General features: G+C 44.0%; 1 long non-coding RNA gene across 3 annotated transcripts; it reads left to right on the top strand.

The window, feature by feature from the left end:
• The first annotated feature begins 16981 nt into the window (after positions 1–16981).
• On the top strand, positions 16982–21596 carry LOC123053953 (uncharacterized). 3 transcript variants are annotated; one of them, XR_006425984.1, is made up of 4 exons: positions 16982–17378; positions 17499–17557; positions 20076–20349; positions 21149–21596. It is a non-coding gene; the product is annotated as an uncharacterized lncRNA (long non-coding RNA). The 3 variants fall into 3 exon arrangements; XR_006425982.1 differs by having other exon boundaries at positions 16984–17378; positions 20242–20349; XR_006425983.1 differs by having other exon boundaries at positions 16983–17378; positions 20076–21596.
• The last annotated feature ends 4567 nt before the right edge of the window (positions 21597–26163 follow it).

The raw sequence follows: 26163 nt of genomic DNA, 5'->3' as shown, positions 1-26163 counted from the left end.
ATTCGTGTTGCAGCACTTATCCTGGGGGAACACGGACTCCGATCCAAATCGGAGACATACGGCAGCAGGAGGTTGAAGATCGTGGTGGTGCGGTAGAAGATTGAGATGGATAGGGAGGGGAACGAGAGCAGGGCGGCGGCGCCGCCAGAGAGGAACGGGCACGCGGCGGCGGCGGCGCTACCGTACGCATTGAGGAGCCCGTGCTCCTGTGTCCTACACGTATTGTTTTTCTGCAGGCCCATTAAAAAAGGCCCAATCTGGAACGAAACACAAACTTTGCGGGTTAATTACCTAAAATTACAGGAGGGTTAGATCGAATCAGGTCGAACGGACGGACGAACATGCTATTAGTACCACCTCGTTTATATTACGATTTTGTTCATACAAATCGTAAAAGCGTATTATGACATGAGAAGAAAGCGCATTGTGACGGTGAACCCGACAAAGTCAATCCGTGCTTTATTATTAGGGAGAGATTAGGGAGAGATAAACAAGCACTTCTTCTTCGGTACAACCCCCCTAAACACATCGACGGTGGAGATCTATTTATACCCCTTCATAATAAAGGGTACGATGGTCTTTTTCAGTTGATGATGGTTTTTTTTATCCGCCAGCGTGTATACGACACCCAACCCCGCCGGTCTGGGCCGGGCCCAATGGTGATCGCTGTAGTAAGCGCGTCCCTTCACTGGAAGTAAAAATTGAAAAGAAACCCAAAACAACTGTAGCTACCACGATTCGAGCCGCAGACCTCTTGCTGCAAGCGTCAGTGGCTCACCAGTTGACCCGGCTGATGACTATGTTAACTAATGACCATGAAATCTTAAAAACTAACAGCAGGGAGCGCGCCTGTTTGTGTAAAAAGTCACAAAAGAAATGAACCAGCTAGGAATCTAACCACAGATCTCTTGCAACAACCATGAGTGGCATACCAGTTAAGCTGACTAATGTTTGTGCAAAACGAGGAGCGCGCATACTTAAGAACTAACACTAATGAAGAATTCAGGTACCTTTTCAAAAAATTCAAACATTTGTTGGAAAATCTGAATAAATTTTTACAATTCAAATACTATTTTAAAATCCAACCGTTTTCAAAAATTTCATTGTTTTAGAAGCATGACATATTTCGAAAAATTTGAGCAACATTTTTTAAAAGCATGAACATTCCAGAAAAAGAGATATGTTAGTTCAAAATGTTCAGAATATTCTTTTGAACAACATTTTCAATAATTTTAAGGAGATATGAGGAGCGTGCTAACTTAAGAGGTAACATTCTGAACAATTTTATGAACACAACTTGAACACTTGCTTTCTTTCTGGCTTATTATGTGGCAAATGTAACTTCGTGAAGTTTTAGGCCGTTTTCATGTTTTTTAAAACCGGGCTTTATTCTGGTTTGTTTTCCTTTATTTAGTTTATCCCTTTGTTTCCCTTTTTATTTTTTTCCTGTTATTTCAAATGTGTGAACCTTTTAAAATTAAAAAATCATGAATTAGTTCTCAAAATTTTCAATCCTTTTCAATTTCTCGAGCTTATTTTTCAACTTTTTTGGTGGTCTTTTTTGGAAAAGTTTCAACATGAACATTTTTTCAGCATCGATGAACTTATTTCAAATCTATGAACGCTTGGGCCGACCCAATAGGTGCCTGACCGGAGTGATGAGATCACCCATCAGGGTGGTAGTGTGGTAGAAATTGAAATTTTCATTTTTACCATTTTGTTTTTTATTTTGGTTAGCAAACCTAAAACTCGAAAATGTCAACCCAATACAACAAATCGATATTTCGTTAACAACCTGATTTCGTTTGGTTTTCGGTTTATAATGAAAATCTTTTTGTAGAGCACACATACAAGCTACGATACAACTACTAGCACTTCCCTCGTGCCGTTCTCTAATATCCATGACAACCTTTATCCTCTGAGGATACCTACGCGATGTGGTACTAAACAAATAAGACGTTTGCCGTTGCATGCTCTGCCTGCCCATAGAAGTACTAGTAGTTGCCCTTGGGCCTTGCAACTAGGTGGACAACGAAACATCACAATAGCTTAGCTGGTTTAGCTCTCACATGGTGAACAAAAGCATGCACTGGGCCCTTCGTATCCTGCATGGTTGGACACGTGCGCACGATTAAGCCTTTGGTGTTGGGTGACACGCATGAGGGAGCTGAAAGAAATATGCCCTAAAGACAATAATAAAATTGTTATTTATATTTTCTTATATCATGATAAATGTTTATTATTCATGCTAAAATTGTATTAACCGGAAACTTAGTACATGTGTGAATACATAGACAAATAGAGTGTCACTAGTATGCCTCTACTTGACTAGCTCGTTAATCAAAGATGGTTAAGTTTCCTGACCATAGACATGAGTTGTCATTTGATTAACGGGATCACATCATTACAGAATGATGTGATTGACAAGACCCATCTGTTAGCTTAGCACGATGATTGTTTAGTTTGTTGCTATTGCTTTCTCATGACTTATACATGTTCCTATGACTATGAGATTATGCAACTCCCGAATACCGGAGGAACACTCAGTGTGCTATCAAACGTCGCAACGTAACTAGGTGATTATAAAGATGCTCTACAGGTGTCTCCGATGGTGTTTGTTGAGTTGGCATATATTGTCGGAGAGGTATCTCTGGGCCCTCTCGGTAATGCACATCACTATAAGCCTTGCAAGCAATGTGACTAATGAGTTAGTTGCGGGATGATGCATTACGGAACGAGTAAAGAGACTTGCCGGTAACGAGATTGAACTAGGTATTGAGATACCGACGATCGAATCTCGGGCAAGTAACATACCGATGACAAAGGGAACAACGTATGTTGTTATGCGGTTTGACCGATAAAGATCTTCGTAGAATATGTGGGAGCCAATATGAGCATCTAGGTTCCGCTATTGGTTATTGACCAGAGATGAGTCTCGGTCATGTCTACATAGTTCTCGAACCCGTAGGGTCCGCACGCTTAACGTTCGATGACGATCGGTATTATGAGTTTATGTGTTATGATGTACCGAAGGTTGTTCGGAGTCCCGGATGTGATCACGGACATGACAAAGTGTCTCGAAATGGTTGAGACATAAAGACTGATATATTGGAAGGCTATGTTTGGACACTGGAAAGGTTTCGGATGAGTTCGAGCATTTTCCGGAATACCGGGTGGTTACCGGAACCCCCCGGGGAGTTAATGGGCCTTAATGGGCCATGGTGGGAGAGAGGAGGAGGCGGCCAAGTGGGAGGCGCGCGCCCCCCAAGCCCAATTCGAATTGGGGGGGCTTTCCTTCTCTCCTTCTCCCTCTTCCTTCTTCTCCTACTCCAACTAGGGAAGGGGGGGGACCTACTCCTACTAGGAGTAGGAATCCCCCTTGGGGCGCGCCATAGAGAGGGCCGGCCCTCCCCTTCTCCACTCCTTTATATACGGAGAGGGGGGCACCCCATAGACACACAAGTTGATTGTTTAGCCGTGTGCGGTGTCCCCCTCCACAGATTTCCACCTCGATCATATCGTTGTAGTGCTTAGGCGAAGCCCTGCGTCGGTAACTTCATCATCACCGTCATCACGCTGTCGTGCTGACGAAACTCTTCCTCGGCCTCAGCTGGATCAAGAGTACGAGGGACGTCACCGAGCTGAACGTGTGCAGATCGCGGAGGTGCCGTGTGTTCGGTATGAGGAAAAAAAGTATTTAAAATCATAATTTAAAATAGTTACTTAAAACTATCATATTGGTGAACAAATTTCTTTTTTTTGTGTGCGTCAATGGGCTAGCCCAGTCGGCCAGCCTCCTGCGTGTGTTGCCTTCTATTTGACGCTACTCTCGAAACATATGGAATTTCCTAATTGACACTCGTCGCATGAAGTTATCAATCAAACAGATAGAATGAGCGGAGCAAATAACGTTATGGTTTGGCCTATTTAGCATCCTTAGCGACCACTGAACCTTCAATATTTCGAATATTTTTAAAACCAATTTTCAGAATTTCAAAAATATTTATATTTATTAATCAATGTTAAAAAAATCAGAAAATGTTCATAATTTTAAAAAAAACGTACATATCTTCAACTTTTGTTTGTCATTTTTCAAAGAAAAAGTCAGGAATTTCAGAAAATGTACGTGTTTTCCAAAAATTCTTCAAAATGTGTTTATTCAAAATTTTCACAACTGTTAGAGAAATGATTGGGATCCAATTTTTTTCATGTATTATAATTTCTTTTGAAATTCAATCAAAGTTCCCGTTTTCATATTTTTCCCAAAAATTTCAAAAAATGATGCTCTTATGCTTCTGTTACAAAAATTGTTCGCAATTACAAAAATGTTTGTTGTTTTTCCATTTATTTTCTGGAGTTGCAAAAAAATTTCACGTTCCAAAAATTGTTTGTGTTTCCATAAAAAGTAATTAGAAAAAATGTTGTGGTTTAAAAAAAATTGCGTTTCAAAATTCTTCATGATTTTTAAAAAATGTTTCAGTTTATTATATATTTTTTCAAAAATCTGAAAAGTGTTTGGGATTCACACAAAAATCACGTTTTTTTTTCAAAAAAATATTTTGCGTTGGAAGATTTTAAAAATATTCTCCGTGATGTTATACTTAAGGCTTCGCGCTGCCTTTAATCCAATGACGCTGGTTAGGCGAGCTGGTTGTACCACGTTTGTCGAAGTCTGGAAGTCCCGAGTTCGAACTCTTGCAGGCGTGGTTTTATTTTTGAAGCGCTGCTATACGCTACCTTAATGGGCCGGCCCAATTGGTGGTCTTCTGTACGTACACGTCCAGCGGGCTACCCACCGTACATACAAACACGTCCAGCGGGCTACCCACCGCACATACAAAAGTAAGTACAACTTGTGAAATTACTATACTACCCTTTATACGTTTTAGGAGGGGGGTTGTACCGAAGCGGGTCTCACAAACAAGAGTATTGGATCCACACCACTTGCCCATGTAATACTCATTTCCTTTACATTCAGAATATAAATAAGAGTAGTGGGAGGCGGTGTTTTGGCTCCTAGGTGCATATGTACCCATTGTCTAAATACACATTTTAAAAAGTTAAAAAATTCGGAAGAAAAATCCCGCGGGTATATCCGGACATTCTATGTACATGCACAAAGTTTCGGTGAAAACGACATTTTTTTTGGCTTGTGTAAAAAAGATATAGAAATGCAAAATGAATAGTTGTAATGAAGCATCAGAAATTGTCTTTTTTACACAAGCCACAAAAAACCTCATTTTTCACCGAAAACTTTGTGCACGCACATAGAATGCCCGGATATACACGCGGGATTTTTCTTCGGAATTTTTCAACTTTTCAAAATGTGTATTTGGACAATGGGTGCATATGCACCTAGGAGCCATTGCCCATTTCCGAGAGTAGTGGATCTTACATATGGAACTAAGGTCATTAACTAAAGATATGTTCTGTTTTTGTCACCTCGCTCTCACGCCCTAAAAACTGAGGTACTCTGTTTTCATGAGCAAAAAGAGTCAAAGCTTAAATGTAAAAAGTATCGAATGCGAACATAACATATTTGTAGTTTTGGCACCATACCAGATTCAAAGCACAACCCAAAATTCATAAAGTAGTACACTTATGAGTTTACTACCCGAGCTCGCTAATTACAGTGTTTCAGTAACCTGCTACAGTCAAGCATAAAAACCTAAGCTTAAGAACAGGACACGGCTCACGGCTGTTGATTTAACTGTACTGTCACAGCTGACACTCCTGTTGAAACTGATTGAAGAACAAGTGACGAATTTCTACAGATTATGGCAGAGGACCTGGTGCCTGCCGATTTGTCTCTTGTTCTTTCCGGTCACCCAGCAACCTCTGCTTTTGCACCCATGCTCTCTCTTGTTCATCTTGTGAGCTCTTCTGAGATGGAGCTCAATCTAAACAACCTCTGCTTTACATTCAGAATATAAATAAGAGTAGTGGGACGCGGTGTTTTGGCTCCTAGGTGCATATGTACCCATTGTCTAAATACACATTTTAAAAAGTTAAAAAATTCGGAAGAAAAATCCCGCGGGTATATCCGGACATTCTATGTACATGCACAAAGTTTCGGTGAAAACGACATTTTTTTTGGCTTGTGTAAAAAAGATATAGAAATGCAAAATGAATAGTTGTAATGAAGCATCAGAAATTGTCTTTTTTACACAAGCCACAAAAAACCTCATTTTTCACCGAAAACTTTGTGCACGCACATAGAATGCCCGGATATACACGCGGGATTTTTCTTCGGAATTTTTCAACTTTTCAAAATGTGTATTTGGACAATGGGTGCATATGCACCTAGGAGCCATTGCCCATTTCCGAGAGTAGTGGATCCTACATATGGAACTAAGGTCATTAACTAAAGATATGTTCTGTTTTTGTCACCTCGCTCTCACGCCCTAAAAACTGAGGTACTCTGTTTTCATGAGCAAAAAGAGTCAAAGCTTAAATGTAAAAAGTATCGAATGCGAACATAACATATTTGTAGTTTTGGCACCATACCAGATTCAAAGCACAACCCAAAATTCATAAAGTAGTACACTTATGAGTTTACTACCCGAGCTCGCTAATTACAGTGTTTCAGTAACCTGCTACAGTCAAGCATAAAAACCTAAGCTTAAGAACAGGACACGGCTCACGGCTGTTGATTTAACTGTACTGTCACAGCTGACACTCCTGTTGAAACTGATTGAAGAACAAGTGACGAATTTCTACAGATTATGGCAGAGGACCTGGTGCCTGCCGATTTGTCTCTTGTTCTTTCCGGTCACCCAGCAACCTCTGCTTTTGCACCCATGCTCTCTCTTGTTCATCTTGTGAGCTCTTCTGAGATGGAGCTCAATCTAAACAACCTCTGCTTTACATTCAGAATATAAATAAGAGTAGTGGGACGCGGTGTTTTGGCTCCTAGGTGCATATGTACCCATTGTCTAAATACACATTTTAAAAAGTTAAAAAATTCGGAAGAAAAATCCCGCGGGTATATCCGGACATTCTATGTACATGCACAAAGTTTCGGTGAAAACGACATTTTTTTTGGCTTGTGTAAAAAAGATATAGAAATGCAAAATGAATAGTTGTAATGAAGCATCAGAAATTGTCTTTTTTACACAAGCCACAAAAAACCTCATTTTTCACCGAAAACTTTGTGCACGCACATAGAATGCCCGGATATACACGCGGGATTTTTCTTCGGAATTTTTCAACTTTTCAAAATGTGTATTTGGACAATGGGTGCATATGCACCTAGGAGCCATTGCCCATTTCCGAGAGTAGTGGATCCTACATATGGAACTAAGGTCATTAACTAAAGATATGTTCTGTTTTTGTCACCTCGCTCTCACGCCCTAAAAACTGAGGTACTCTGTTTTCATGAGCAAAAAGAGTCAAAGCTTAAATGTAAAAAGTATCGAATGCGAACATAACATATTTGTAGTTTTGGCACCATACCAGATTCAAAGCACAACCCAAAATTCATAAAGTAGTACACTTATGAGTTTACTACCCGAGCTCGCTAATTACAGTGTTTCAGTAACCTGCTACAGTCAAGCAGAAAAACCTAAGCTTAAGAACAGGACACGGCTCACGGCTGTTGATTTAACTGTACTGTCACAGCTGACACTCCTGTTGAAACTGATTGAAGAACAAGTGACGAATTTCTACAGATTATGGCAGAGGACCTGGTGCCTGCCGATTTGTCTCTTGTTCTTTCCGGTCACCCAGCAACCTCTGCTTTTGCACCCATGCTCTCTCTTGTTCATCTTGTGAGCTCTTCTGAGATGGAGCTCAATCTAAACAACCTCTGCTTTACATTCAGAATATAAATAAGAGTAGTGGGACGCGGTGTTTTGGCTCCTAGGTGCATATGTACCCATTGTCTAAATACACATTTTAAAAAGTTAAAAAATTCGGAAGAAAAATCCCGCGGGTATATCCGGACATTCTATGTACATGCACAAAGTTTCGGTGAAAACGACATTTTTTTGGCTTGTGTAAAAAGATATAGAAATGCAAAATGAATAGTTGTAATGAAGCATCAGAAATTGTCTTTTTTACACAAGCCACAAAAAACCTCATTTTTCACCGAAAACTTTGTGCACGCACATAGAATGCCCGGATATACACGCGGGATTTTTCTTCGGAATTTTTCAACTTTTCAAAATGTGTATTTGGACAATGGGTGCATATGCACCTAGGAGCCATTGCCCATTTCCGAGAGTAGTGGATCCTACATATGGAACTAAGGTCATTAACTAAAGATATGTTCTGTTTTTGTCACCTCGCTCTCACGCCCTAAAAACTGAGGTACTCTGTTTTCATGAGCAAAAAGAGTCAAAGCTTAAATGTAAAAAGTATCGAATGCGAACATAACATATTTGTAGTTTTGGCACCATACCAGATTCAAAGCACAACCCAAAATTCATAAAGTAGTACACTTATGAGTTTACTACCCGAGCTCGCTAATTACAGTGTTTCAGTAACCTGCTACAGTCAAGCAGAAAAACCTAAGCTTAAGAACAGGACACGGCTCACGGCTGTTGATTTAACTGTACTGTCACAGCTGACACTCCTGTTGAAACTGATTGAAGAACAAGTGACGAATTTCTACAGATTATGGCAGAGGACCTGGTGCCTGCCGATTTGTCTCTTGTTCTTTCCGGTCACCCAGCAACCTCTGCTTTTGCACCCATGCTCTCTCTTGTTCATCTTGTGAGCTCTTCTGAGATGGAGCTCAATCTAAACAACCTCTGCTTTACATTCAGAATATAAATAAGAGTAGTGGGACGCGGTGTTTTGGCTCCTAGGTGCATATGTACCCATTGTCTAAATACACATTTTAAAAATTTAAAAAATTCGGAAGAAAAATCCCGCGGGTATATCCGGACATTCTATGTACATGCACAAAGTTTCGGTGAAAACGACATTTTTTTTGGCTTGTGTAAAAAAGATATAGAAATGCAAAATGAATAGTTGTAATGAAGCATCAGAAATTGTCTTTTTTACACAAGCCACAAAAAACCTCATTTTTCACCGAAAACTTTGTGCACGCACATAGAATGCCCGGATATACACGCGGGATTTTTCTTCGGAATTTTTCAACTTTTCAAAATGTGTATTTGGACAATGGGTGCATATGCACCTAGGAGCCATTGCCCATTTCCGAGAGTAGTGGATCCTACATATGGAACTAAGGTCATTAACTAAAGATATGTTCTGTTTTTGTCACCTCGCTCTCACGCCCTAAAAACTGAGGTACTCTGTTTTCATGAGCAAAAAGAGTCAAAGCTTAAATGTAAAAAGTATCGAATGCGAACATAACATATTTGTAGTTTTGGCACCATACCAGATTCAAAGCACAACCCAAAATTCATAAAGTAGTACACTTATGAGTTTACTACCCGAGCTCGCTAATTACAGTGTTTCAGTAACCTGCTACAGTCAAGCAGAAAAACCTAAGCTTAAGAACAGGACACGGCTCACGGCTGTTGATTTAACTGTACTGTCACAGCTGACACTCCTGTTGAAACTGATTGAAGAACAAGTGACGAATTTCTACAGATTATGGCAGAGGACCTGGTGCCTGCCGATTTGTCTCTTGTTCTTTCCGGTCACCCAGCAACCTCTGCTTTTGCACCCATGCTCTCTCTTGTTCATCTTGTGAGCTCTTCTGAGATGGAGCTCAATCTAAACAACCTCTGCTTTACATTCAGAATATAAATAAGAGTAGTGGGACGCGGTGTTTTGGCTCCTAGGTGCATATGTACCCATTGTCTAAATACACATTTTAAAAAGTTAAAAAATTCGGAAGAAAAATCCCGCGGGTATATCCGGACATTCTATGTACATGCACAAAGTTTCGGTGAAAACGACATTTTTTTTGGCTTGTGTAAAAAAGATATAGAAATGCAAAATGAATAGTTGTAATGAAGCATCAGAAATTGTCTTTTTTACACAAGCCACAAAAAACCTCATTTTTCACCGAAAACTTTGTGCACGCACATAGAATGCCCGGATATACACGCGGGATTTTTCTTCGGAATTTTTCAACTTTTCAAAATGTGTATTTGGACAATGGGTGCATATGCACCTAGGAGCCATTGCCCATTTCCGAGAGTAGTGGATCCTACATATGGAACTAAGGTCATTAACTAAAGATATGTTCTGTTTTTGTCACCTCGCTCTCACGCCCTAAAAACTGAGGTACTCTGTTTTCATGAGCAAAAGAGTCAAAGCTTAAATGTAAAAAGTATCGAATGCGAACATAACATATTTGTAGTTTTGGCACCATACCAGATTCAAAGCACAACCCAAAATTCATAAAGTAGTACACTTATGAGTTTACTACCCGAGCTCGCTAATTACAGTGTTTCAGTAACCTGCTACAGTCAAGCAGAAAAACCTAAGCTTAAGAACAGGACACGGCTCACGGCTGTTGATTTAACTGTACTGTCACAGCTGACACTCCTGTTGAAACTGATTGAAGAACAAGTGACGAATTTCTACAGATTATGGCAGAGGACCTGGTGCCTGCCGATTTGTCTCTTGTTCTTTCCGGTCACCCAGCAACCTCTGCTTTTGCACCCATGCTCTCTCTTGTTCATCTTGTGAGCTCTTCTGAGATGGAGCTCAATCTAAACAACCTCTGCTTTACATTCAGAATATAAATAAGAGTAGTGGGACGCGGTGTTTTGGCTCCTAGGTGCATATGTACCCATTGTCTAAATACACATTTTAAAAAGTTAAAAAATTCGGAAGAAAAATCCCGCGGGTATATCCGGACATTCTATGTACATGCACAAAGTTTCGGTGAAAACGACATTTTTTTGGCTTGTGTAAAAAAGATATAGAAATGCAAAATGAATAGTTGTAATGAAGCATCAGAAATTGTCTTTTTTACACAAGCCACAAAAAACCTCATTTTTCACCGAAAACTTTGTGCACGCACATAGAATGCCCGGATATACACGCGGGATTTTTCTTCGGAATTTTTCAACTTTTCAAAATGTGTATTTGGACAATGGGTGCATATGCACCTAGGAGCCATTGCCCATTTCCGAGAGTAGTGGATCCTACATATGGAACTAAGGTCATTAACTAAAGATATGTTCTGTTTTTGTCACCTCGCTCTCACGCCCTAAAAACTGAGGTACTCTGTTTTCATGAGCAAAAAGAGTCAAAGCTTAAATGTAAAAAGTATCGAATGCGAACATAACATATTTGTAGTTTTGGCACCATACCAGATTCAAAGCACAACCCAAAATTCATAAAGTAGTACACTTATGAGTTTACTACCCGAGCTCGCTAATTACAGTGTTTCAGTAACCTGCTACAGTCAAGCATAAAAACCTAAGCTTAAGAACAGGACACGGCTCACGGCTGTTGATTTAACTGTACTGTCACAGCTGACACTCCTGTTGAAACTGATTGAAGAACAAGTGACGAATTTCTACAGATTATGGCAGAGGACCTGGTGCCTGCCGATTTGTCTCTTGTTCTTTCCGGTCACCCAGCAACCTCTGCTTTTGCACCCATGCTCTCTCTTGTTCATCTTGTGAGCTCTTCTGAGATGGAGCTCAATCTAAACAACCTCTGCTTTACATTCAGAATATAAATAAGAGTAGTGGGACGCGGTGTTTTGGCTCCTAGGTGCATATGTACCCATTGTCTAAATACACATTTTAAAAAGTTAAAAAATTCGGAAGAAAAATCCCGCGGGTATATCCGGACATTCTATGTACATGCACAAAGTTTCGGTGAAAACGACATATTTTTTGGCTTGTGTAAAAAAGATATAGAAATGCAAAATGAATAGTTGTAATGAAGCATCAGAAATTGTCTTTTTTACACAAGCCACAAAAAACCTCATTTTTCACCGAAAACTTTGTGCACGCACATAGAATGCCCGGATATACACGCGGGATTTTTCTTCGGAATTTTTCAACTTTTCAAAATGTGTATTTGGACAATGGGTGCATATGCACCTAGGAGCCATTGCCCATTTCCGAGAGTAGTGGACCCTACATATGGAACTAAGGTCATTAACTAAAGATATGTTCTGTTTTTGTCACCTCGCTCTCACGCCCTAAAAACTGAGGTACTCTGTTTTCATGAGCAAAAAGAGTCAAAGCTTAAATGTAAAAAGTATCGAATGCGAACATAACATATTTGTAGTTTTGGCACCATACCAGATTCAAAGCACAACCCAAAATTCATAAAGTAGTACACTTATGAGTTTACTACCCGAGCTCGCTAATTACAGTGTTTCAGTAACCTGCTACAGTCAAGCATAAAAACCTAAGCTTAAGAACAGGACACGGCTCACGGCTGTTGATTTAACTGTACTGTCACAGCTGACACTCCTGTTGAAACTGATTGAAGAACAAGTGACGAATTTCTACAGATTATGGCAGAGGACCTGGTGCCTGCCGATTTGTCTCTTGTTCTTTCCGGTCACCCAGCAACCTCTGCTTTTGCACCCATGCTCTCTCTTGTTCATCTTGTGAGCTCTTCTGAGATGGAGCTCAATCTAAACAACCTCTGCTTTACATTCAGAATATAAATAAGAGTAGTGGGACGCGGTGTTTTGGCTCCTAGGTGCATATGTACCCATTGTCTAAATACACATTTTAAAAAGTTAAAAAATTCGGAAGAAAAATCCCGCGGGTATATCCGGACATTCTATGTACATGCACAAAGTTTCGGTGAAAACGACATTTTTTTGGCTTGTGTAAAAAGATATAGAAATGCAAAATGAATAGTTGTAATGAAGCATCAGAAATTGTCTTTTTTACACAAGCCACAAAAAACCTCATTTTTCACCGAAAACTTTGTGCACGCACATAGAATGCCCGGATATACACGCGGGATTTTTCTTCGGAATTTTTCAACTTTTCAAAATGTGTATTTGGACAATGGGTGCATATGCACCTAGGAGCCATTGCCCATTTCCGAGAGTAGTGGATCCTACATATGGAACTAAGGTCATTAACTAAAGATATGTTCTGTTTTTGTCACCTCGCTCTCACGCCCTAAAAACTGAGGTACTCTGTTTTCATGAGCAAAAGGAGTCAAAGCTTAAATGTAAAAAGTATCGAATGCGAACATAACATATTTGTAGTTTTGGCACCATACCAGATTCAAAGCACAACCCAAAATTCATAAAGTAGTACACTTATGAGTTTACTACCCGAGCTCGCTAATTACAGTGTTTCAGTAACCTGCTACAGTCAAGCAGAAAAACCTAAGCTTAAGAACAGGACACGGCTCACGGCTGTTGATTTAACTGTACTGTCACAGCTGACACTCCTGTTGAAACTGATTGAAGAACAAGTGACGAATTTCTACAGATTATGGCAGAGGACCTGGTGCCTGCCGATTTGTCTCTTGTTCTTTCCGGTCACCCAGCAACCTCTGCTTTTGCACCCATGCTCTCTCTTGTTCATCTTGTGAGCTCTTCTGAGATGGAGCTCAATCTAAACAGAAGATAACAATATTTCCATGATTAGATATATTTGGAATATGATGTTAATATCACAGATTTTAACACGGAGCAGATAGAGCAAAGACCTCTCGCGTTTCATTGGCAATTTGTGGAGGTTTGTCCCTCTGCTCCAAATAGCAGATGAGGCACAGAGTTTTATCCTTGCTGTTGAGCTCCTTAATTCTGATCCAGTAACTGAGGTGCATCCGATCTTCTTCTTCTATTTCGTTATCCTTCTGATGATCTGCTTTCTTGATATCCAAAGCACCATCACCTTCTTGTCTATTATTATCCTACGAAAATTTTGTTCTATGAGGTCAATATCAAAAGAAAAGGCAGCAGTTTAGGAAAACAATCCAAAAGTGTGTGCATTTGTTGGTATGCTTGAACAGAACAACATATTGAATTGTACAAACACAATATCGGAAGTCAGTTGAGTGATGCACTAACGAAACATCACATTGAACAACATATATACAACATGGATAGCTAAATGGTGCGTGGACAGCTAACTAGTGCATAATTGCCAACATAAGGGGATCAACATAAGCTAGTAGCTGTTAAGCAGAAAGAGATAATGATTAAACACGACTAGCTTATGAGAATATAAATTGATAACATAAGCTTATGTTGATGTTAAGGGGATCAACATAATCCTTTTCTTCCCCAATTGACAGCAAAAGGAAATCAACTTAAGCTAGTTGATGTTAAGCAGAAAGAATTGTTAACCATGACTACAAGAGGATATACAGTCTACAGGAAGGATTTACGCACACAGACAATGTTGTGGAATTGAGCATAAGGTACAGACGACTTTGGAGAGGACCATTTTCACTTGGTCAGGTAATATCAAAAGAAAAGTCAGCAGCTTAGGAAAACACACCAAAAGTGTGTGCATTTGCTTGTATGCTTTGAACAGAAATCACATTGAACTGCACTAACACAATATTTGAAGTTAATTGTGCGATGCACTAACGAAACACCATATTGAAACCTGAAGTTAATTTGGAGGTACAGAGAGCTTTGGAGAGCTCCATTTTCACTTGGTTAGGTGATATCAGAAGAAAAGTCAGCAGCTTAGGAAAGCAAACCAAAAGTGAGTGCATTTGTTGGTATGCTTGAACAGAAATTATATTGAATTGCACTAACACAATATCAGAAGTCAACTGAGCTATGCACTAACAAAACACCACATTGAAACCTGAAAGTGAATTCTCTGAACCCATATGCATATAGATTAGTGAAGATCGAAGGATCAACGATTGTACCTGGGCAGTAATTCGCGGAGGAGTGGACTTGGAATTGGAAGGAGCCGAAGCAGCGGCAGGGCACGGAGGAGATCGACGATCGTGACGCTGAGGCGTCTGACGAGAAGGCGTCCAGCGCGGCTGCTGTTGAACAGAACATGATATTGATATTAAGCAGAAAGACGACTAGCTTATGACCATAAATTGATAACATAAGTTGATGTTGATGTTAAGGGGATCAACATAAGCATTTTCTTTTCAATTGGCATAAAAAATATGTGAAGTGAAGTTTCTGGACAATCACTAACAAAATGTCTGACGAAACATCAACTGAAACCTGAAGTGAAGTTTCTGAACGATATGCATACAGGATACAGCTGCTTACTGATGATTGAACAGGAGCAGGATCAAGAGATCGTACCCGGGCGGCGATTCGCGGCAGAGTCGGCTTGGAACGAGTCGACGCAGGGTACGCTGGAGCATGATGCTGAGGCGTCGGGCGAGAAGGGCCTGCCGTCCAGCTCCAGCGCGACGGCTGCTTCTTGGGGTCATGCCTGTGCTGGGCGGTAGGGGCGAGTCCTTGGGCAGGACGCTCGTCCCGTCCGCCATGCCGCTTCTTTCCTGCTACTACCTGCCAACCTTCCGTGTCGGTCTCGGCGGTGGGGAGCTACTGGGTGGCGGCGATGTTGACCGGAGGGGCCAACGACTCGCGCTCGCCCAGCGCATCTTCCTGCTTGAGCGTCCCTTGGGCCTGGTTCTTGGCCTTGCTCCTTCGGGCCTCCTCGACGACGACGGCGGGCACGACCGCGGGATCTCCTGGGCGGCGGCGATGATGATGACCGGAGGGGCGAGCGTCTCGAGCGTGCTGTCCTCGGAGGCGGGATCTTCCAGCCCCTCTTGCTTCAGCTCCGGTGAATTGATGGCGCCTGCGTTCTGTTTCTTGTTCTTGTTCTTGCCCCTTGGGCGTCGGCGCCCTTCGTTGGCGTCGGCCTTGGCCTCGTCGCCGGCGACGGCGTTCACGAGCTCGGGGTCGTGCGGCGGGGGCGGCGGAGGGACGAGCGTGGGCGCACCGGGGCCGGCGTGCCCTACCTTGGCGCCTCGCCGGTTCTTGGTCAGGCGGCCCAAGAACAGGCGAAACCTCTCCACCCAGGTGGTGGTCGGACTCCCCGGAGTCTCCCGATCAGCCATTGCGAAGCGCGAAACGGGAAACTGGCACGATCGGAGCGAAGAGGAGGAGTACGAGGAGGAGGGCTGTTGGCTGTTGCAGAGACGGGGAGGAAAAGGGAGCGGGGGCGGGAGAGGATGAAGAAGAAGAGCAACGGCATCTCTCTCTCTCTCTCTCTCTCTCTCTCTCTATTGTGGAGCCTATGGGTTCGGCCCAGTGCGGCCCAGTCAATAGTTTTTTTCCTTCTATCTGAAAAACTAACGCCTACACATCGCCCACACGCCTTCATCACCACTCATTTTGCCACGTATGAACAGATGACATAAGTAGAAATCTTTTTGGTTTTCGGCTTAAAAATATTTTATCTCCTAATCAAAAAATGAATTAAAAATCTGTTTTCACCATTAAATCCGTCTCGACGAGATCTTCGAAAGTAGACCCATGTTGATATGTTTGGACGAAATTTTTTTCCCAAAAGTTGCCATGATGTTTACACTGTATTTGCCATAGTGCTTAAACTAAAATTGCCATGTGGCAATTTTAATTTATAGATCATGGCAATTTTAGTTTTTTGATGATGGCAATTCCAGTATTTTGACCATCAAAATATTTTTTTGTATGAACCATGGCAATTTTAAGTGCATGTATCATGACAATTTTAGTTTATTGTGCATGGCAAGTCTAGTTTCTTAATTCCCTGTTTTATAATATGTCAAAATTTACTTTTAAATATAGAAGAAAATAGCTGAAACATATCATGGCAATTTCAGTGTAAATATCATGGCACTTCATGTGCAATAGACATGGCAACTTTTAACCCAAAAAAAATTTCGTCAAAATATATTGATATGAGATCTAGTTTCGAAGATCTCGTCGCGAGGGATTTAATGGTGAAAACAGATCTTCAATCGGATTTTTCATTTAAAAGATAAAACATTTTTAAAACTAAAAATCCAAAAAAAAATCCACATGCATGCATATGGTGACATGACGTAGTCTTTATGTTATAGGACGTGTGGGTGGGTTTGCCTCCCACCACACGTGTGGGCGTTAGCGCTGTCCTTTTCTTTTTTGTTGCTACGCCAAAAAGAAAAAAGAATTTTCTGAGATGAGATGAGAGGTGGGGCGCTCGTCTCTCCGGGCTCCGGCGACGGGGCCGTGCCAGGCAGCAGCGGAGTGTCCGCCCCATCATGTTGTGTTTAGTAAGTGACCGAATCGTGAGCCCGTGACCGGGAGCGACCAAACCGGAATCGCAATCCTCCTAATTTGGGTCCGACCTAACCGTCGCCACTCGCTCGCTCCAAACCCTAGCTAGCTACCTACCTCGCGCCGCCGTCTCCGGCGCCCTCGGCCCTTCCGCTCCGTCAAACCGCCGGTGGCTGCGCGAGGTTCCCCTCCCCAGCGTGGCGCTCTTCAGCATCGCCGCCCACCCCGAGGGCGCCGCCCTCCGCAAGGTCTTCAGCCCATCCCCGACAGTGAGGTGAGTGGTCTCCAACAGCGGGCGCCGTACCAGATGGTGGCTGCTTTGGGGGCAAGCTCCCAGGCACCAGTATTACTGCAATACATTTGTCTTACGTGTATCTGCAATACTTGTGCTCAGATTCGCTGACAGACAAGCCGCCTGCCCAAGGTCACAACGTCGAGGTTTTCCCAGATCAGGTTGCCGCTCTCTGCCCTCCCCGCTACCGCTTGGCGTGTTAAATGGAGTTGCAGGTCTCACTTGAATGAAAAACATTGGTTTGATATTCATATCTCATTATCGGGTTCATTGACTACAAGCTCTCTGCCTCTCATTGCACTGCTGATTATGGTCTTGCAAGTTTAAAATGTATGCTGACTTGCTGAGTAATAGTGCAGTGAAATGGATTCCATGCTATTTTATGTTCTGGAATTACGGAATACTGCAGTATTGTACTCCTTAGGTGACAATGACAGATAGTTTTTCAAGCTATTAAGCAACTTTTGAGCTCTTCTGATTATAGTAGACATGTTTCAGTAAAAACAGCCGCCCTTGAATCCGGTGTTAGTTGTCGTGGAATGCTTCATGTCTGCATGTTTGCTAAAGGCAGTAAAATTACTTTTTGTCACCACCATGGAAGCGAGTCCGTGCAACAGATATGACACCTCCAGTTTGGTACTAGAATAACCTTACTGTCATAGGCTTTGCGAGCTGGACATGCCCAACCTAGAATTTTCATTTTATTATACATGCAAATATCTGTTCCTGGTTACAAAATGAACTGATCAAATTGATGATTTTGATAGAAACAAGTTATTGAAGGATGGATGCATCGCATAGTCACTATTTACAAAATCATTCATTACGGTATCCTGTTCATAATAATTTTATCCTAATACGTTGGGCTGAATGCACCTTGTTATGGTGCTGTTAGAAGGAGGGCGCGAGAGGGCCGGCCGCGGGCCTTTTGGCCCACGGCCGGGCAAGAGGGAAGGGATTTCCTTCTTAATTCTTGCTTGATTAGATTGATACATCTCCTCCCCTTGTATAGAGAGGTTTACTTGACTCCCCAGCAAGGCTTACTTGACCCCTAAGCAAGCGACCCTTATCTCTAATTAACCCTAAGACTAACGGGCTATACCGCCAGCCCAGGCCCATTAGGCCCATTACGTACTCTAACACTACACCCCACCTGGACATGCAGCTTGTCCTCGAGCTGCAACCTAACCAACTTATAACCATGACTCGACGCAACACAAACCTAACACCTAAAAACAAGCCTTTTACATCTCGGCTTGTTTTATTACTCTCAACCTGAAATGGACTGGGACGCTTTATTTTGGACCCCTGAACATAAAGTGGACACCATCCGCACGTCGGACGTGCACGTGTACAGCCACCTGGATCCCATGGACACCATCTGGACAAAAGGAGTGCATGTGTATGGCCACCTGGAAGTGGTCGCAAGAGCGACCAGCAGAGACGCCCTCGCGGCGGCCGGCGGCGGAATGCAGTGGTGCTACGCGGTGCGCTCCTGTCGGTGACACCATGCCTTCTCCCCGCCGGACGGCTGTTGGTCTGCACTGCACAAAGAAGAGTGGAGGGCTTTCGATGGAGAATGGCGAGGAGGGGTGCACCCCCCCCCCCCCCAACCGCCAATGTCGCAGACTTTGAGGTCGCTGTCCGTGGGGAAAACAGCATATGCCCGCCGTCCGTGGGGAAAACAGCATGCCCAAGATCCCCGACGCAGCGGACGAGATCGAGGTCCTTTGCGCAGTGAAGCGCAACTGGGAGGAGCGGCAGCTGCATCTCCCGCACATGCCAACGCGCTAGGAGGCCGCGCGCAGCAGCCTGCAGCCTCACCGCCACCGACACGTGGCGGGTAGCGATCCAAGCCGGAAGCGGTGACGGCGACGGCAGAAATCTGCTGGATGGGGACGCCCTGGGACGGCGGCAGCGCTGATGGGAACGAGGTTGTCGCAGTCCCGTCGTAGGGCATCCCATACTGGTACGAGATGACTGGCGCCGTGGTCGCGTCCGAGGGCGGCGGCGGCGGGGGTAGCTGCTGTTGGTGTGGCGGCGGTGGAGGTGTCTGCTGGGGATGCGGCTGGGGCGCATAGGGCCCGACGAGGAAGGCCCTGATGCCCGCCACGGCCTGCCGTAATTCCAGGATTGCGGCTGTCATCTGCTCCGGGGTGAGGACGAGGGCGGACAGCGTCGGGGCAGGGGGTGGAATTGCCCCTGAGGACGCCAGCACGCCCAATGCCGGCGCGCCTGCTGTGTGGGGCAGCAGCGCCGATGAAGACGCTGGTGGCGGCAGGTAGGTGTGCGGCGGCGGCGGGTGGGAAGAACTCGGTGGAGGGCTATCGAATTCGGGAAAGCTGATACCAAATTGTTATGGTGCTGCTAGAAGGAGGGCGCGAGAGGGCCGACCGGGGGCCTTTTTGCCCACAGCCGGGCAAGAGGGAAGGGATTTCCTTCTTAATTCTTGCTTGATTAGATTGATACATCTCCTTCCTTTATATAGAGAGGTTTACTTGACTCCCCAGCAAGGCTTACTTGACCGCTAAGCAAGCGACCCTTATCTCTAATTAACCCTAAGACTAACGGGCTATACCGCCAGCCCAGGCCTATTAGGCCCATTAACGCACCTACTTTCGCTCTTTACAACAAGGGTGATCTGAAGTCTCTCTTTTTTTTTATTGCAAATTTTTGTAGGTAGCTTACCAAGCTGACCGCTTGGTTTGATCTGAAGTCTCTACTTGCCTACCCGATGCAAGTTATGGTTACTCTTTACGATAATTCAGTAATACCAAGATATCCCGTTCATAAGGATTTTGTCCTAATACTCTTGACTAAATGCAGCTGCTTTTGCTTTTTACAGCCAACAACCAACATGGTAACGTACAAGTCTCTACTTGACTACTCGGATAGGACGTCTCAAGTTAAAGCACCTGAAACATGGGATCATATGAATTATGAGGATGACCAAGTTCGTGCACCTAAAACTCAGTGCACATCTTACTTGGATTGAATTTAAGTTCGTGACGTATATCTGGTTTAGTTGTCTATACACATCTCAGTCTTGTAGGTTGTGAAATTGTCAGTTTGTATATCAGTATGTCACCAATGTTATATGTGCTACACCATCATTACTTATGCAATGGGCATATTTCCTATTTAGAAAAGATGTGCTCTTCCCACAAAATAGATTATATTTAAGTATATATTCATCAAAGGCAGTAAGCTGCACTTGCTCCCTAGGTATGTGGGTTTCCCTTCTACAGGTGTTATCTCCAATGAACATTTGGTGAATAGAGAAATGGATTTATGAGATTGACATTGTCCTGTTTAGACTATCCACCCAAGCAGGGATAGAAGTTTGACTACTCTGGACCTGTATTTTTGTTAGGAACAACACTACCATAGTAATTAATGTCCATAGTTCAAAAATAATGTTGACATAGTGAAGGGCTTGCGCCATATAAAAATATTATTTTATAACTAAATCGTCGTGTCACATGGATTGGATGTCAACACGATAGTGATCTCACCCAGTACACCTTTTGCAATATTAACCGCAGTAAATCATTTTTTTATGATGTCTATGTATCTAACTGGCTGTGACAGGAGATAGATCATTTTCAGGCAATAGGAATCATTGGATCATTTTGCATTAATGATGTTAGTTTTTGGGGAGGCAATTGTTTTGCAGTGCATCCCTTTCCTAAGCAGAGCGAAATTTATCTGACATGTAATGCATTCAGATTGTGGTGTTGCTTACATTTCAGCTTGTAGCTGAGGACTGGAATAGGCTGCGAATCCTGAGCCGTGGTGGAAATTGGGTTAATTAAATACTCCAAGACTGCAACTGTTATCTATGGATGAAATAACCAAACTAACTCGCAAGAAAACAGTCTCCATGGTCTGAATGACCAAACAGCGAACACATATATGCTTTGCTCTCATGGGGAGGGCTTCAGGAGACAGGAGCCTCGATGCGCTGAAGAGAGGGGCTGAGCTGCCGAGGGACCAATTTTGTGGCTCTGATGAGAATCCTTTGAGATGCTACTAGTGACAACCCTACGGTAACCAAGTGAAGGTTTTGCTGTTGCTGCATTTGGCTCGGTCTGTGGGTCTGGGGGATGTCTTTTGCGAGCATCCTGGTTACCTTTCCGTATGTAATGAAGTGGTTGTGATGCTGTGATTCCAGTTAATGTTATGCCTTTTGCCTTTCCAGTTATACTGTGATTAGAGCTTTGACATATACAGGGGGCTGGTAGGATCTCCTCGCTCTTGCTGAAGTGCGGTTGTGTTGTTCTTGTCGAGCCCGAGGGCCTGACCTTCTTTCTATTGTTTTGGTTACCTGCTGCCCCTCCTGTATGAGGTGGAGTTTTTAAGTTTCCTGTAGTGACTTGTTCAGTTCTGTGATCGTTAGCATGTGTCGTGATTATTCATTAATTTGAAAAATTGGAATTCAAAGGTGAGAAAAAAATACACCACCCGTATATCTTGGCTGGGGTGAATCTATGTTGTGATTATTCATTAATTTGAAAAACTGGAATTCAAGGTGATGCTCCTTTCCTAGGAAAAAGGTTATGCGTTTCCGGATATCCAATTCGGTTCCCAGGCTCATCTGCTCCTGCTCAGAAAAAAAAATCAAAATAAATACTAGCAAAATTCAAAAAATTCCAAATTCTTTTTGTGTGATAGATAATTTGTCGCGTGAGGTCCGCTCCAAAGTTCAACTTATTTGGACATCTGAGTAGCTCTCAGCAAAAAAGACAAATCGGGTCAGAACAGTGCGTGAACAGTAAACATTTTTACAGACCCCGATTTTATCTTTTTTGCCGAGAGCTGCTCAGATGCTCAAATGAGTTGAAATTTGGAGCGGATCTCACGCGTCCAATTATCTACCGCCCAAAAAATGTTTGTAATTTTTTGAATTTTTCTAGTATTTGTTTTAATTTTTTCTGAGCGTGGGTGCAGATGAGCTCAGGAGCCAAAACTCCGCGTCCGTGCGTTTCCTGTTATGCTCTTGGGTGGCATGGACTGGACCGTCCTTCTCGCCTAGCGCAACGCCCCGCCCCACAACAAGGAAAAAATCCCCTACGTCTTCCGCACGCCTAAGTCCTAAGAGCATCTCCAGCCGTTGCCCCCTAGGCGGTGATTTTACGCGCCCCTGGGGGCGAGCCGGCGCTAAAATCGGCGCGGGGGCGAGCGGGTTCCCAGCCGCTCGCCCCAGGGTCGCCCCAGACGCGTTTTTTTTATTTAAAAAAAAATCTGAATTCGGCAAAGTTCGGCTAAAATTCGGCACACTTGACATTCATATTCAACATGTTCGGCGTTTACATAAATTATTAAAAAAAGGCATCTACGGGGCGAAGAAGTCGATCAGCGCGGCGAAGTCGCCGACGTCGCCGTCGTCCTCGTCGTCGGTGGCGGCCTTCTCCTTCTTGATGGCGCAGCCTCCCCTGCTGGACCCCTGCTCGGCGTCTCTATGGCGGACCGGCGGTGGCGGCGCGTCGTCGTTGTTGTCGCTGTCCTCGAGGACGACGATGCCTCCCTCGCCTCGACCACGGCGACGAGCTTCGAACCGCGCGAAGGCGGCGCACTAGCGCTCCATCTCCGTCTGCGCCCAGTCGTCGCGCGCCCATTTGAGGGCCGCTTCGTCATCGAGCGCCTCCTCCTTGACGCCGCCGGCGAGCCCGGGCTCCGTCTTCATGACGGGGAGTCCCGGTGTAACGCCCGGGGAATCAAGCTACAGTAATTCCCCGCTAATCATGCCAAGTCACCTCGGTTACTGTTGTTAACCGTGCGATGATCCAAAACCGTTTCAAAATTCAAATTTAAATTAATGCCGACAGAAAAAGTTTTTCAAAAATTGAAACAAAATGTTCGGTGGGTGCCAAATAGTACAAGGGTAATTATACTAAAGAAAACATATTTTTATAAAATGCCTAAATGCTTTTAAATGAATTAAAACAGAAAAGAAAATAAATAAATAAAAAGAAAATACAAAAGGGGAGAAACAAACAAAAAAAGAGGAAGAAGCCCCCCTACTGGACCCTGGCCCAATTGGGCCGACCCCCCCAGGCCCAGCCGGCCGGCCCACCCCTCTCACCTTATCCCCTCACCCCCACCCACTCACCGACAGCCACCCCCCACTCCCCCCCCCGAAATATCTGTTGTAAATATGCCCTAGAGGCAATAATAAATGGTTATTATTATATTTCTTTGTTCATGATAATAGTCTATTATTCATGCTATAATTGTATTGTCCGGAAATCGTAATACATGTGTGAATACATAGACCACAACGTGTCCCTAGTAAGCCTCTAGTTGACTAGCTCGTTGATCAACAGATAGTCATGGTTTCCTGACTATGGACATTAGATGTCATTGATAACGGGATCACATCATTAGGAGAATGATGTGATGGACAAGACCCAATCCTAAGCATAGCATAAAAGATCGTGTAGTTTCGTTTGCTAGAGCTTTTCCAATGTCAAGTATCTTTTCCTTAGACCATGAGATCGTGCAACTCCCGGATACCGTAGGAGTGCTTTGGGTGTGCCAAACGTCACAACGTAACTGGGTGACTATAAAGGTGCACTACGGGTATCTCCGAAAGTGTCTGTTGGGTTGGCACGGATCGAGACTGGGATTTGTCACTCCGTGTGACGGAGAGGTATCTCTGGGCCCACTCGGTAATGCATCATCATAATGAGCTCAATGTGACTAAGGCGTTAGTCACGGGATCATGCATTGCGGTACGAGTAAAGAGACTTGCCGGTAACGAGATTGAACAAGGTATTGGGATACCGACGATCGAATCTCGGGTAAGTAACATACCGATTGACAAAGGGAATTGCATACGGATTGATTGAATCCTCGACACCGTGGTTCATCCGATGAGATCATCGTGGAACATGTGGGAACCAACATGGGTATCCAGATCCCGCTGTTGGTTATTGACCGGAGAGGCGTCTCGGTCATGTCTGCATGTCTCCCGAACCCGTAGGGTCTACACACTTAAGGTTCGGTGACGCTAGGGTTGTAGAGATATATGTATGCGGAAACCCGAAAGTTGTTCGGAGTCCCGGATGAGATCCTGGACGTCACGAGAGGTTCCGGAATGGTCCGGAGGTGAAGAATTATATATAGGAAGTCCAGTTTCGGCCACCGGGAAAGTTTCGGGGGTTACCGGTATTGTACCGGGACCACCGGAAGGGTCCCGGGGGTCCACCGGGTGGGGCCACCTATCCCGGAGGGCCCCGTGGGCTGAAAGTGGAAGGGAACCAGCCCTTAGTGGGCTGGGGCGCCCCCCTTGGGCCTCCCCCCATGCGCCTAGGGTTGGGAACCCTAAAGGGGGGGAGTTCCCCCTTGCCTTGGGGGGCAAGGCAACCCCTTCCCCCCCTTGTGGCCGCCGCTCCCCCATGAGATCTCATCTCTAGGGCCGGCGCCCCCCCCAGGGGCCTATATAAAGGGGGGGAGGGAGGGAAGAAACTACAGCCTTGGGCGCCTCCCTCCTCCCCTGCAACACCTCTCTCTCTCTCGCAGAAGCTTGGCAAAGCCCTGCCAGAGACCCGCTACATCCACCACCACGCCGTCGTGCTGTTAGATCTCCATCAACCTCTCCTTCCCCCTTGCTGGATCAAGAAGGAGGAGACGTCGCTGCACCGTACGTGTGTTGAACGCGGAGGTGCCGTCCGTTCGGCACTCGGTCATCGGTGATTTGGATCACGGCGAGTACGACTCCGTCATCCACGTTCATTGGAACGCTTCCGCTCGCGATCTACAAGGGTATTTAGATCCACTCCCTTCCCCTCGTTGCTAGTAGACTCCATAGATGCATCTTGGTGAGCGTAGGAAATTTTTTAAAATTATGCTACGATTCCCAACAGTGGCATCATGAGCCAGGCCTATGCGTAGTTACTATGCACGAGTAGAACACAAAGCAGTTGTGGGCGTTGAGTTTGCCAATTCTTCTTGCCGCTACTAGTCGTTTCTTGTTTCGGCGGCATTGTAGGATGAAGCGGCCCGGACCGACCTTACACGTACGCTTACGTGAGACAGGTTCCACCGACTGACATGCACTAGTTGCATAAGGTGGCTAGCGGGTGTCTGTCTCTCCTACTTTAGTCGGAACGGATTCGATGAAAAGGGTCCTTATGAAGGGTAAATAGAAATTGGCAAATCACGTTGTGGTCATACGTAGGTAAGAAAACGTTCTTGCTAGAAACCTACAAACCACGTAAAAAAACTTGCAACAACAATTAGAGGACGTCTAACTTGTTTTTGCAGCAAGTGCTATGTGATGTGATATGGCCAGAAGATGTGATGAATGATATATGTGATGTATGAGATTGATCATATTCTTGTAATAGGAATCACGACTTGCATGTCGATGAGTATGACAACCGGCAGGAGCCATAGGAGTTGTCTTTATTATTTTGCATGACCTGCGTGTCATTGAATAACGCCATGTAATTTACTTTACTTTGTTGCTAAACGCGTTAGCCATACAAGTAGAAGTAATCGTTGGCGTGACGACTTCATGAAGACACAATGATGGAGATCATGATGATGGAGATCATGGTGTCATGCCGGTGACGAAGATGATCATGGTGCCCCGAAGATGGAGATCAAAGGAGCATAATGATATTGGCCATATCATGTCACTATTTGATTGCATGTGATGTTTATCATGTTTTTGCATCTTATTTGCTTAGAACGACGGTAGTAAGTAAGATGATCCCTTATAATAATTTCAAGAAAGTGTTCACCCTAACTGTGCACCGTT

The sequence above is a fragment of the Triticum aestivum genome, chromosome 2D (assembly GCF_018294505.1).
Source record: "Triticum aestivum cultivar Chinese Spring chromosome 2D, IWGSC CS RefSeq v2.1, whole genome shotgun sequence".
NCBI lineage: Eukaryota > Viridiplantae > Streptophyta > Magnoliopsida > Poales > Poaceae > Triticum > Triticum aestivum.
This window is presented reverse-complemented; position numbering and strand designations above follow the sequence as displayed.